Below are 14142 nucleotides of genomic sequence, written 5' to 3'. Positions count from 1 at the left end.
ATTGTGAATTGTACTCTGAGAAAGGCCACAGTGTGTGCCAGCAAACAGAATTGGTGGCTATCAAAGGCTTGGAGGGGAGGAGAGAGGGAAGGGAAGAAAAAAGAGGTGTATAGTTATAAGCTGCCTAATGGGAACTTTCCTCATACTTTGCTGGCCTGACAGAAATGTTTGGGCTGCCTAATGTCAGCTTTTTTCACAGCTCAACAGGCACTAGGTTTCCCATCATATATGAGTTTTTCTAGTCTTCACTGTGATGTTAGGAAGTGACAAGAAGAAAAAGAAGCTGGTTTTGACACATCTGCTCCTCCAAAAACCAGTCAAAGAACATTTGTTGGGTCATTTGTTAATAGTCAGGAGCTATAGAAAAACAAATTTGTTCTATATTTGCCACTGGTAATGGGTGGACTTAGAGGTAAAATGGATATAAGAAGGGAGCTATGAATAACTCCCACCATCTATCTTCTTTTGCTATGATACTGTGGTAAGAAGGAAAATGGGCTGGAAGAGTAAAGACTAGAGAACTTTAGGGGACAATGATGGAGAAGAAGAAAGCCATAATAATCCCTCCACTGCTACTCCCGTAGTGCTTTTGTGTTAGACAAGACACTATAGGCTTATATAAAATAAAGCTAATAAAAGTGTGATAAAATTTCTTGTCAATTTATTAAACTGTTGGTGCCAGTTTTTCCCCCAGATTTGTACATCTGCTGTATTTTCTTCAAGTGACATTTGTTAGACACCAACTCTATTTTCACAACAATTTTCGTAAGATTTCCAGATGAAAACGACGTTCCTTTTCCCTATAGATCAGCAGACATCCCAGTATCTCTAACAGAAAATACGGCTATTGTGCTGTTTAAAAATGATAATAACACATTAAACTTAATAAGTAACAAATGCAGTATATCTTGTGGAATAACTTATTGTTTTCCTTCCATAGATCTATAGAAAAGGACAAAATTTTAATAGCTTCTGATTCATCGTATTTACATGAATGAAGATCATTAATAGTAAGTTTTTTAACTAAACCCAAGAACTCCTCATTGACAAAATCTTGAACAAAATCTTCAGTATAAAGTGGTCAAAAAAGCAATCTCATTGTTGGACTATGTTAAAGATGTAGTAGGTAGTAGGTTTTTTGCTTTTTTGTTTTAATCCAATCTTCATCCTCAGAAAAAAAAAAAAAAACCAAACCACACAGTACTGAAAACCCTTGACCACAATAGGTATTATATAAGACTTTATGGAAAAGAGTTTTATGTATATGGTTGGAATCAGTTTGTTTCTGATAGGGGATAGAGAGAATACAGGTGTTAGCAGAGGTGGCAGGAGGGAGAACCTATCAGTGTTAAACTGTTAAAACTGTCAGTGAGTGTTAAAACCTTATTTATTTGCTCTCACAGTGGATGAAATTATAATAAATAAATATTCTAATATGCCATACACAGAAGAATTGCTTAAGTAAAAATACAGTCTGCAATCTGATAATTGTCTGAACCATGTCAATGTTTAAATACAGCAAAAGACTGACCAGAACAAATACAAGGATATCCAGTTAGTAAAAAAACCAAACAAAAATACCAAAGCAAAAAAACTACTATGATTCTGAAAGAACTACACACAGAGAAACATGGGACATCTGGTCTTCAGGGAGCATAAATCCAATCAACAGTAATGAAGCATGCAAATTCATGCCAGCTGAGGATCTAACCCCAGCTTTGGTCAGTTAATTTTTTTTCCCCCCTTATTGTTGTGACTATATTTATGTCTGTATTGTGAAGAGAAAATAACTGATATTTCGTCCATTAAATAATGCATTATGGTTTGGCTGACTTTTCTGACAGTGACACATTGAGGACATTAATCTAGGATTGGTTTTGTGTTTGTTTTTTTTTTTTCTTCCAGAGATCCCTATGATAAGCAACAGCAAGTTCACTGCTAAATGTCCTAATGGTGAGCAATACAAGTCCACTTATGAAGGCTCAAAATAAATGAACCAGCTATCATTTAATATAGCAAGGAAATACAGTACTGTGTTAAAAGTGGCATAGTTTACATATCTCTGTGCATTATAATGAATTACTGAAACTACATAAAAAGAATTTATGTACATTATTATAAAAAGAATTTCATAAAAAGACTGAAGCATCCACAGGCACAGTCGAAATAAAAAACATTAGGCCACAGATCCTTCAAAGTGAACAGCAATTCAAAAATGAAATACTTAACCACTAAATGGTGAGTCATAGTGTGTTAAAGAGCAGACATGCCTTTTAATTCTACAATGTAGTGTGAAACCTTTTTTCCCCATTAAAATTAATGATAGAACACCCATTGACATCAATAGTGCCAGTATTTCACACACTATATTTGTGAAGTATAGATCACGTCTATCAACCATGTGCAATGTGGAAAACAACTGAAGTGAAAACTTTAAAGCCAATTACTATGACCTTTTTAATAATTATTAGTATGTACCCTGGCTGGCCAATAATTTGAATACTGCATATCAAAATGTAATCATCAGGCTCTCTTTGCCTCTGTTAGGGTCTAATAAATTGTTGGTCTAATACAAAAGTTCTTTAAAATCAATTATAATATTTCCAGCAACTTTTCTGAGTTTGCATCAGTTACCAAAACTCTGAAAGCTGTAATAATATCAGGAGTAGCAAGAAAAAAGAAAATTACCCTGCAAAGATCAATAAGATAAAAAACATATTTTTCTGACAAATATTAACCGAAATTATTATTTGCTGAGTTCCTAGAGGTAGTGACATTGCACAACTCTGTATACAAACCATTTAATATCCATGCAATTATTAGTGTTTGCATAACTTTTCGGGGCTTATTGCTTGTGTGAATGATGCTTCATCTGATCAAGAACTTAGAGGACAGTCTACTTGTACTTATTAGTTCCAACTATTGTTGGAACTCCTTGGTAAGAGAGTTGACTAGTTCAGATTTCTCTTCCCTGTGGGAAATGGGAGGGGATCAGAACAAAGAAAGATTCATGTAATCTTCCATGTGTTTTGTCTGGTTAAAATAAAAATAATAATAATAATTGCCTTCACAAAATGGTAGAAGGTATATCATAGCTAGCTATTATTAACATTCACACAAGGCTATAGGGAGTGCATACCAAAAGTAGTTGTGCCGCATTCTCTAATACCCAAAACAGCTGCAGTATGTTGGGACTACAACTTGCTGCTACTCTTTTGCTCCATTCATTGATTCTGGACATCTGGTCATATCAAATACAGTATCACTGATATGATCTGCAGTATCTTTTGGTCATGGCAGATCATAAAGTAGTGATTTGTTTTACTGTTTGCATTGTGAAGGTACTTACCATGGTATAAATAAGGAAGCAATCATGAATTTAAGTATATAGTTTTTAGTTATTATTGTTGTTAAGCTATTTTTATATTGTTAATACTGACAGATTAATTAATTTCAGAAATCAGGTTCTGTATTTTTTCAAACACTTTAAAAATAACATTTTAAAAAATTTCTCTGGGATTTTGAAATTTAAAAAAAAAAAAAGGTAGGGCAGAACAGTTTTATTTTCAATAGCCCATGTGTGACAGAGGCTCACTTTGTAGTCTCTACATTCACATCAATGGTAGTCCAAAACTCCATGGAAAAAGATCTTCAGCAGATTCTGTGAAATACCATTTTTTCAGGTTTAAAAATCATGCGATAAGCACATCATGATCCATGAAAAATAGCAAGTGTTAATACTGGTCCTTTGGTTCAAAAAGGTTCAAAAATTAACACCAAGTGGTCCATGGGATACCAAAATTACATATTCTTAATACGCTGGTTTATACGTCTTCTTACCTGTCCTTTTATAGTTGGAGATCCACATACAGAGAGAAATTAGGATCAAAAAACATGACTAGATTAGATGATCTAGTCTGATTTTCTGAATGCATAATCTTTAAATTTTATCTGTTTACCCTCATTGTGAGTTTAATTATGTCATCTAGTTGGAAGTGACCACTCTAGAGACATCTGTGTATACATAATTGTAATACAGATGTTTCAGTATGTAGGCAATTCTTTATTCTCACATTAGTTAGTTTATATAATTGTGATTTTGAAAGACCAACCAGGAGGAAAACATGATACAAGTGTCACAGAATGTGAACATTATTTGGGAAAGTGCAACAGCAAGTTGAGTAACTATTTCAAATAGGTACTGTAAGTTTTCTGAGCATGTTATTTCTAGAGCTGTGTGTACCTGGTAATTTAGAGTGATAAAGAGTTCAATACGCCCTTGTCCCAGCTGATTTTTATCTATCATACCGTGTGTAACTAGATCCCAGTGGAGTATACATAATAATTAGACCTACACTTTCCTAACTGTCTACTCTTGATTCGTTTGCAGGTTAAAGGGCACAATCTGAAACTCTGTTCTGTTAAAAACATATTAAATATGATATTAGTGGTCTAAAGCTATATACTTCCCTAGAGACTCCCACTTTTAATAACCTCCAGGATAATAGATAAAGCAGAGGGCAGTAATCATTACTGAAATGGATTTTCTGGCAGAATTAGACATCACCTCCAGGAATCAATAATCATTTTAAGCTAACGGGGTGATTAAATGACCTTCTTTTTATTTTCCTTCATGTTGAGTTGCTTTTTATCTTGATTTAGAGCCACACAGCCAGAACAAAGATAAACAGAGGACTGGCAGCATTACAGAGTCACAGTGAGGCCTATGCGTTATACAAGTAAAAGCATTTTACTTAATCAATGCATTTGCTGCCCAATCTGTGACTTCTGAAGAATTAAACTAAAAATTCTAGATGCAGAATATATTAATGGATTATACCCCAGGCTACTTCTTGTTTTTAAAAGATTTGCACCATTAGCTTTGCTGCAGCAGGTGCTATATTTTTATATTTAATAATTTATTGCTCTGGAGCTTGCTTCAGGATATCTGTGCTGAATGATAACACTTTCATTAATCCTTTCAGACCATATGGTCTTTTTCCACATCCTTCTGCTCTCTGTGAAAGAGTATTGAATGACTACATTTCTTTTTTTCCTCCCAAAGGAGGCAGATTGAGAAGAAGCTAACTTCAGTGGGCTATAGAGTTGATGAGCTACAGCTAACCAGATAAGACTATTGAAAAGTTGACTTTAAATTCTTGTGAGATTTAGTTTCACTTCTTGAAATCCAAAGATCTGTGGTTTTTTTTAATATCTTCTGAAACATACGCTGGTTTTCTGTTTTTTTCTTTTGTTTCAGATATAGAATGTGAGGGGGGTTTAAGTCTAACCAAAAGATTAGAAGGCTGCATGATGAATGTCTGAAAAATAATGTACAGAACAGAGAAGTCTAGAAGGACACTCACAGAAAACCTCGCAAAATTAATTGTGTTGTCTGTATCAGTTTGAATGATCGGAGAGGAGGATATGCTAATAGCATATAATATAGCACATAATGTAGCACATAATCTATTGGGACAGTGGTGCTTGTGGCATATATTGCACTCTCCATTAAAAGAACTGTTTGAGGCTGATTTCTGAGCAGCTATTAAATCTTCATTGTTGGCTTTTTTTTGAAAAACCTTAGCTGTAGACCTAGAAAAGTGCCTGGTTTTGTCCTGTGAAATTGTATTCAGGTTTCACTGAAAGAGCAAAGGTAACCATTTTAAATATGATTTTCATCTCTAGCTTTTGTTAGAATAAAATGTGGGTGTATTTCAAACATCTATTCTGGGACCTCACAGATCATATCCAACACCAAACATCAAAGCGTCATGCCCTTTGCATGGAGGGGTCAATACCAATGGGGCAACTGCAGCAAAAAGAGAACATGGCTGAATGACACTGCTCTTCCCCATTCACTCACTTTCCAAACTCCCATTTACTCTTACAACTCTAGCAATGCCATTCAGTCCCTGACTTTGCTGCTTTTCTCCTCTGACAGTGTCAGGTATCATGGGAGCTCCTTAAAATCCAGATAATGCTCTGAGGTAGAGGATTAAGACAAGATAGACTTTTCTTGTCACCCAAAGGTAGGACTTGCCAGCTTATCTTTGCCAGTAGAAGCTTCCCCTGGGACAGCCTGATTAAATTAGTCCTCATGCCAGATGAGAAACTGTTAGTGTTGGAAGGCTTTGGACTCTGATGAACAGTACATGGCTGCAATGGCAGCAACATAATGGTTGTTTCCTTCCCTTTCTTCTTTCACAGAAAAACAGTTTAAATAACTAAGTGTAACTAGCTCTAATACATGTTAAGATTCATGAACCAGAAATCCCAGGATTATATTTGCTGCAGGTAATTTCAAATCCACTCCCTTCTTTGCAGACTTTAAAATATTCTTTTAAAGTTAGTCCATATCAATACTGTATTCTGATGAAATACTGATGAAAGCAATTATTTCATTACTATGAAATAATTAAATAATAGTTTCATGGCTTCATATTGCCTAATTTCAGACATCATAGATAACTATTGAAGCTACTCCCATAATCAATAAAGAAAAACAGGCACCTCATTAGGGTGGGAAGAATTCACCTATTGACCATGGACCCAGTCCAGATTTTAAGTGTAAACTAGATACTAAAGTTTTAGAGAGCCAAAGTCATGTGAGAAGAATCCTCACATGTGGATGTCCATATAATCCGTCCTGGACCTTTTGTTTACATGCCAGGAACATGAATCCTGAAAGCTTCCTTTCAAATCCCATACTTACTTTCTAAATAGCAAAAATAAAAAAAAAAAAAAAAAAAAAAATGTATTATAGAGCGGTAAACTTTTATAAGGTCAGGAAGTTTAAATGAAAGGTTGAAAGCCATACATCTAAAATATATATTATAAGTATACCATTCTTGTCCAAAAGATTTCAATAGGCAAGGATTCTTGTGGTTCCAAAGAAACAGGTCTGCCCAATAGAATACAGAGATAGCTTAAATTTCTAACCCTGTTAGCAGTAGTTAGTGATTAGGTGAAAGTTTTTATTGTAATGAGATGTCCTGGCTTTGGCTGGGATAGAGTTAATTTTCTTCCTAGTAGCAGGCATAGTGCTGTGTTTTGGATTTAGTAGGAGAAGAATGCTGATAACACACTGATGTTTTTAGTTGTTGCTGAGTACTGCTTATGCTAGTCAAGGACTTTTCAGCTTCCCATGCTCTGCCAGGTGCACAAGAAACTGGGAGGGGGCACAGCCAGAATAGTTGATCCAAAGTGGCCAAGGGGCTATTCCATACCATATGACATCATGCTCCGTATATAAACTGGGGGGGAGTTGGCTGGGGAGCAGCGATTGCTGCTCGGGGACTGGCTGGGTATTGGTTGGCGGGTGGTGAGCAATTGCATTGTGCATCACTTGCTTTGTATATTATTATTACTATTATTATTATCATTATTATATTATTATTATCATTACTATTTTACCTTATGTCAATTATTAAACTGTTCTTATCTCAACCCAGGAGTGTTTCTCGCTCTTACTCCTCCGATTCTCTCCCCCAATCCCATCGAGGTAGGGGGAGTGAGCGAGCGGCTGCGTGGTGCTTAGTTGCTGGCTGGGGCTAAACCACGACAAGAGATAAAGAAAGGAATGATTAAAGTATTTTATGTGATGTTCCTCACACACATATCTTGTACAAAATTATACAGAGAGATTGGTAGCCATTACTCAATTAAATGCATTGGTCACCACAGTATCAAATGGATGTTATTTTCCATGTTTTACATATTAAAGCTTCAAGACCCTTCTGTTACTGCCTATTCCATGCAGGCATGCGCGCAGCTTCTTACAATGTATTAGAGAAGGAAATTAGCTTTATTTAACAACATCCACTATTCCCTCAACAAAGTTCAGACAGGTCACTTCCGATCTCCATTATCACTGCTAAATTAGTTATGCTTACCAGGTAACAACTTTCTCCATGTACTAAGTGGACAACTAGAGACCCAAAGCAAGTCTTCTGGCTGTGAACCAACAGTATCAATCCAGTGCCAGAAAAAGCCTTGAAGTCCTTCCTACAGGAAACAAATGATGGTTATTTCCCAATAAAGTTGTTTTCTTCGATTCCTGATTAGCTCAGTAGGAAGGTAAAGCCTCTGAAATGAAGAAGAGTGATGGCATGTTAGAAAACCTACCCTCTTTGTGAATACACGCAAATGCTGGAAATAGGCAGGCTAATGAATATTCAGACACATCTAAAATCATGTACTTTCAGAAGGACTGAGAATGAAATATTATGTCACAGGCTGTGTATTACAGATTATATATTACAAATATTGTCCTATAGAAGTGGAAGCAGGGACAACAGTAGAAAGAACAAACCCTGAATTTCTCCAGTGAGAGCTCACCTCTTCATAACAATGCACAGCAATTTTTGAGGAAGAGAAAACCTTACATGAGCAAAAAATAAGTTGTGAATTTCCACTACTGACTGCTAACTGCAATATATATTATCTTTATTATTTTTGTTTGCTTTTGGGGGCCTTTTAGAATACTTTTTTAATTGTGAAAACTTGAGGCTGAACTTCAATTAACAGCCAGGAACTCCAGGATAAAAAAAGATAACAAATATTTAGTGCTAATATTTTAAACACTTTAAGATAAGAAAGACAAGAAAGCTAGCACATGTGGAAATCACCCAAATAAAGCAATAAAACCCATCACAGTGAACCACACCACCCAGTAATTAACTCTGAAGAGAGTTCTATATTCCAAGCTTGAAATAGGTTAAATGATCGTCATTAAGGTCCGTCTTTCATTGTTAGAGAACACAGGCCTGGCTCCTTAGCCAGTGCCAGTCAGTTCCATTCACCTAGCTGGGAGAGATGCTCCCACATCTGTCCACTGCTTCACAGCACTGGATAAGCATGGTTTGTCTAGCTGATGTGCACTACCTGACTATGCAATCCCTTTTGAAGAAAGAAAGTGATTAATTTTGGAAAGCAAATACTCCAGCTGACATGTAGCATGAGTTCATGCCTGATGGAAACACAGGCTGATTAGTAAAATAATCGCAAGTGTTTTGATGCAAATAAATCACAAGTGATGCAAATTATTCTTGACTTTTATTTCTCTTATCATTTATTTCATATTTCTCTTATTATTTCTCTTTTCCTGGATGTGTTAGTTTTTAAGTGTTTTCCATAGTAACATTATAGTACAGATACTGGCTGGAATTAACAGGAAATGTGAAAGTTATACTCATGTTACATATTTTCAATAATTAATCTAATCTATTTGTTCGTTTGCGGTTAATACTGCAAGATTGGAATCTGGCTGACTTCAACAAATAGATTTAAATGCCTTTGGAACATGAAAGAAGCCATATTTATGGAGATGAGGTCTAATTTATAACTTTTTTTTTTTCCCTGAGGAAACAGAATTGGTACTTCCTGCAGTAATTTGGGGAAAAAAGTTACTTTTATGACAGGTGGCTTTATGACATGTGCATGAGTGAAGTGCATTTTCTGTGCTGTTTATAATATTAAAAATAACTAGTATGGCAGTCCAGGAACTTAAAATTGTAACATGTTGCATGAAAGGATTAAGTAGTCTAAAGAGCCAATAAAGGTTGTATTCACAATCAAAAAAGCTGTGATATGGCTTCAGTCCAAAATATGCTTAGGAAGACATAAGAGAAATAAAGAACAAGAACATTTCATAGCTATTTCAGGTTATTGCTTCTTTAAGAAAAATCAAGAAATGTGGCCAATGTTAATAACAAAATCAAGCATGTTTTGACCACTAATACTTTATTTGTCTCAATATTATTAAAAAAAAAAAAAGAAAAAAAAGAGAAGACACAAGGCTTATCTTAATTTGGTTGATGCTCATATAAAACCTATCAAGTTTTCGTGTAGCTGTCTTCACAGTATTTTGTTACAAATTGCAAGAATTGACACTGAATTGAACAAAATAGAGATCTAATATAACCTTATAGCCTTTTCTCAAATAAAACTGATGAATGGAATTCATAGATCTGCATCCCTTACTAATAAGGAATAAAAGAATTATTCTCTGACTGGGGGAAAGTCATGAATCTTATCTCAGTGTGAGTGGAATATGTATTACAAGTGTAATTTACTTTAAATGTCTGTGTTATGGTTTTCAGAATGCTTTTATTTTTTACTATAAAAGTAACTATAGAGGGGGGTTTTGTCTTCTATTCTTTTTTTTAAAATATCTGTTTGTTTTCTATTTTCTTTCATTGCTCAGAACACAAATCCTCAGCATTAAACAGAAATTAAACAATATTTAGAGAACTAATATAGTCAGTTAGTATTTTAATTTAATGTGTGGATTTAATGGGAATATATGCAAACACAGTGGTATAAGTTGAGAGAGAAGCTTTGTATATGTATGTTATGCATTATTTGCATTACTGGTTTCAGCTGAACTACAATGGAGATCCTATCTTCAAGTGTATGCCATAAATACAGCTCCAAAAGGTAGGAAGAAATGTGTCTGGCAATTAGAGAGTAGTTCTATTAGGCATTTATTCAAAGCTTCTCAGCCTTCAAGAAAAGAGATAAACTTTAGTAAATGCTATGTTATTCATGGTCATTGCACTGTTCTAGAATTCTGCATTTAAGCACACACCTAGGGGCCTAAATTCAGAAGCACAATTCAGTAAGAACTGTAAGGCTTAGTTGTGAGTTCTGTTCCTTATTCTGCTGCCATATGACGAACATAGACTACAAAACCCCCTTTTTGCTAGCATTTCCTGATTCCTGATTCAGTTTGATTGCATTTCCAGGAGCTGTTTTGAAGTGAAATTTAATGGTGCCAAAATGCGGACTAAGTCTTCCACAAAGTTTGAAGCTGGCACTTAGAAAAAACAAAGTTCTTTTAGACTATGCATAGAACATCTGTTTCCTTGCACAACTGAATGAAACAAAAAGACAGAAGCCTCTGAGGAGGCTCAGTCTAAACTTGATGATCACTTTTTGCTTCTATAATGGATAGACATAAAACCCATTCTCTAAAAATATCAAATTTGATGAAAATTTGAAAGAGATAGTTTTTCTACTTCCAGTATTCAAAACTTTATTTTATTTGATGTAGTCTAACCATAATATCCAAAGACAAAATGTTGTCAACATAGTAAAAATTTTTATTAATCCTAAAATCAGAAGCAACATTAATAATTTCCATCAGCATTATCAATTTATGTCAGATTCAGTTGCAGTGTGTATGTCAACAGTATTTTCCCTCCTTGACTCCAATAGAAATTAATTGAACAGGTATCAGGATAGAATAACATTATTATGGTAATTGCACATGAATATGAATACAGAGACATGAGAGGCGATCTTCTGAAGTTTTGAGATACACTATGGCAGAAACTATGTCTGTGACTCCATGTCACCCATCCTGATTTATCAACAAAACACTTTATAGACTCTCCCAATCTCTTCTTTGCAGTTATGCAAGTTCTATGCAGTTATGCTCTCCATTTCTGTTAGGCTTGTATCCAAATCCTGACATAATTTAATTTCTCACAACCAAATTCATAATAGCACTACAAACTACTGGCCTACGCAGATTGGCAAATCTGTAACTTCAACTCTAGTACTTTCTTTCCAGGATGCTTTAGAGCCTCCTTCTCCACTCCATACCTCTACAGCACCTGATGCAAAAGCAATATAAACAGCCTCCGAGTAGCCTGCAAAGAATGGCAAATCTCCCTGACTCTCATCCATCCCATTCATGTGACACTCTCCCACCAGCAAGCTGCCCTCATCAGCTGTTTGCACTAACATGTTAGGTAGAAATGTGAGGCAGAAGGTGGGCAGGGCAAACATTTGCAGGAAAAGAATCCTGTCAGCTGCCTCTGCAAGATTCAATACTGGTTTTGTTTTTTTTTTTTTTTTCTGAGAGCAATAGAGGCTTGAAAATGCATTCTGTTCTCTGCTGTCAGCTGGCAATGGTGCTGTCAAAGCTTTTGTTATGGTGGTGACAATTTCTGAGTTGTCTGTGTTGACACAACCCTCATGCTGTCCTTGGCTAGGTGAGTCTGGCTTTCAGCTCTGATGAAAGGAAATGAAGTTCCAAACCATTTATTTTTCATTCTACGAATGACAAAAAACTGCAGCCTGCTTAAAACTAGTGATGGACTTTATAAAGTCAGAAATTATTTTACTGTCAAAACATGAGTGAGATCTAAAATGTATCTGTGCTCAGTACTAAGCCAGATAAGCTAGGGTTATGATAACCCATAAGAAATGTTATTTAAATGTTGTCTCTTTCTCAGCAGTGTTGTTTGTTGGGTTTTTTTTCTTTCTTCTTATAGATGAATGTTCATCATAACTAGATTTTTTAACATGAATATACCAGTTCTGCTGAAATTTTTGTAGAGAAAGGTTTTTCCTAAGCCAGCTGGTTAGTGGGTGTGAGTCATGGACAGCATGCAGAGAGAAATACTAGAGTGTGATGAAGATATTCTGTTGAAATGTAAGTGAAAGAAGTTCAAGTTTCTGCTTTGTTTTTCCTCTCAGTGGCAGGTGACTGTTTAACCCCCAAGCCACTGTGATGTGAATATCTCTCATGTTGGACATATTTCTTTTGTGTAAGTAAATAAACATTCAACAGCACAGAGACATGGACAACTATCTTCAGATGAATGCTTTTACCATCAGACTGTAGTCAATACCAAGGCCCTAACTATAGCTATTAAAAATTCTACAAATTATGTGTGTTCTTTCTCAGGATGGAATTATGGGGGAAAAAAAAAAAAAACCCAAAAGGTTTGCAAGCTATCCCCATCAGCCACGTTTAAGAACATACATTTCTGCAGCATACTGGTACTGAAAGCTTCCAATGACTTTAGTGTGAGTACTGCATATGAATTTCTTTGTAGCATTTGGCTGATAAAGAGTATAGCGAATTCTAAATATCTGCTGGGGGGGGGGGGGGGGGGGGAAGTAAAAATGTGTCAGCAGCCTTAATTAACACTTATTGCACGAGATCTGCCAACCTGCTGTGCACAGGCAGTTAATAAAAAAAGGCAGGGAACCAAAAGGATAGTCCAAGCTCATTTATCCATGTAAGCTGAGCCAAACTAAGAGTAGCTGGCATTGGGCTTTAACAGAGTAGCATCTTAATTGCTTATCAGGATGAGAAAGGTGAGTGGCTAACCATTGCCAGTGAGAATTCAGTCTGTTCCCTCCGGAATCTGGCTGTTTTCCTTGGCTGCTTTTTTTATTTTTAACATCATTGATATATTTTTATAAGGTTAGCAGGTTGCAGTTAGAAAACTGTTGAATTCAATTTATTTTTGTTTTCATGATAAAACTTTATCCTCTGAGAATTCTTTTCACAGGGTTTCTCCTCCTCTTTTCCAGTGACTGGCAGCAGGGACACTTTGTTGAATGACCTTTTCTATTTAGCTGGGTTGGGAGTATACTCAGATACTAGAGAGAGGTTTTGTTTCATTTTTCCTGCTATAGTTCTACTGAAAAGTTAAAATTCTATAGCTGAACTAATCTTTATTTTGAGATTTTAATTATACTTGCTGTAGCAGTCTGCCTCCTCACCTTTGTAGGGCTAGATATTTGCAGAGTCTATAGCTTCTAACTCAGCCAAACTACTTTTTGAAGTATACTTGCTTGAATGAGTAACAGTAAGAAAAGACATTTAAGATTTAAATGTAGTCAGCACACTCTAAATATTGGACTTATGACACTTTGTTATAAACTGGTATATATCCTATGCTTTTAAATAAATATTTCAAGTGTAATCAGAGCAGTTTTATTACACTATGATCGCTGTTATTTCAAATCACACCTTCATGTACCAGTGTCATTGTGTGCAAGTTGCTAATCTTTCATCTAGAAGTTAAAGCAGCTGGATTTTTAGGAGGTCAGTGAGATCTACCAGTATGGAATATCTCTTTAAAATAACACCACTCTGCAAGCTCTGCATTCTGATGGAAATACCTAAGGTATGGATACTCTTGAGCGGAGCTGCTAAGATACCTTAGGCAGGTGATTCTAACTTTTTGTCTTCTTTAAATGCTGATTCTTTACCCTTTCCTAAAGGTCAATGTTTGGAAGAGGGATCTTTATTTATTTATTTTATTTTTCTTATCTGGCAGGTGTTCATTGCAGGGACAAGCATGTGTGTTGGGCTGCGGGGGAGATTAAGATGTC

The sequence above is a fragment of the Pelecanus crispus genome, chromosome 3, assembly GCF_030463565.1.
Source record: "Pelecanus crispus isolate bPelCri1 chromosome 3, bPelCri1.pri, whole genome shotgun sequence".
NCBI classification, from domain to species: domain Eukaryota; kingdom Metazoa; phylum Chordata; class Aves; order Pelecaniformes; family Pelecanidae; genus Pelecanus; species Pelecanus crispus.
Note: the sequence above shows the minus strand (reverse complement) of the source record.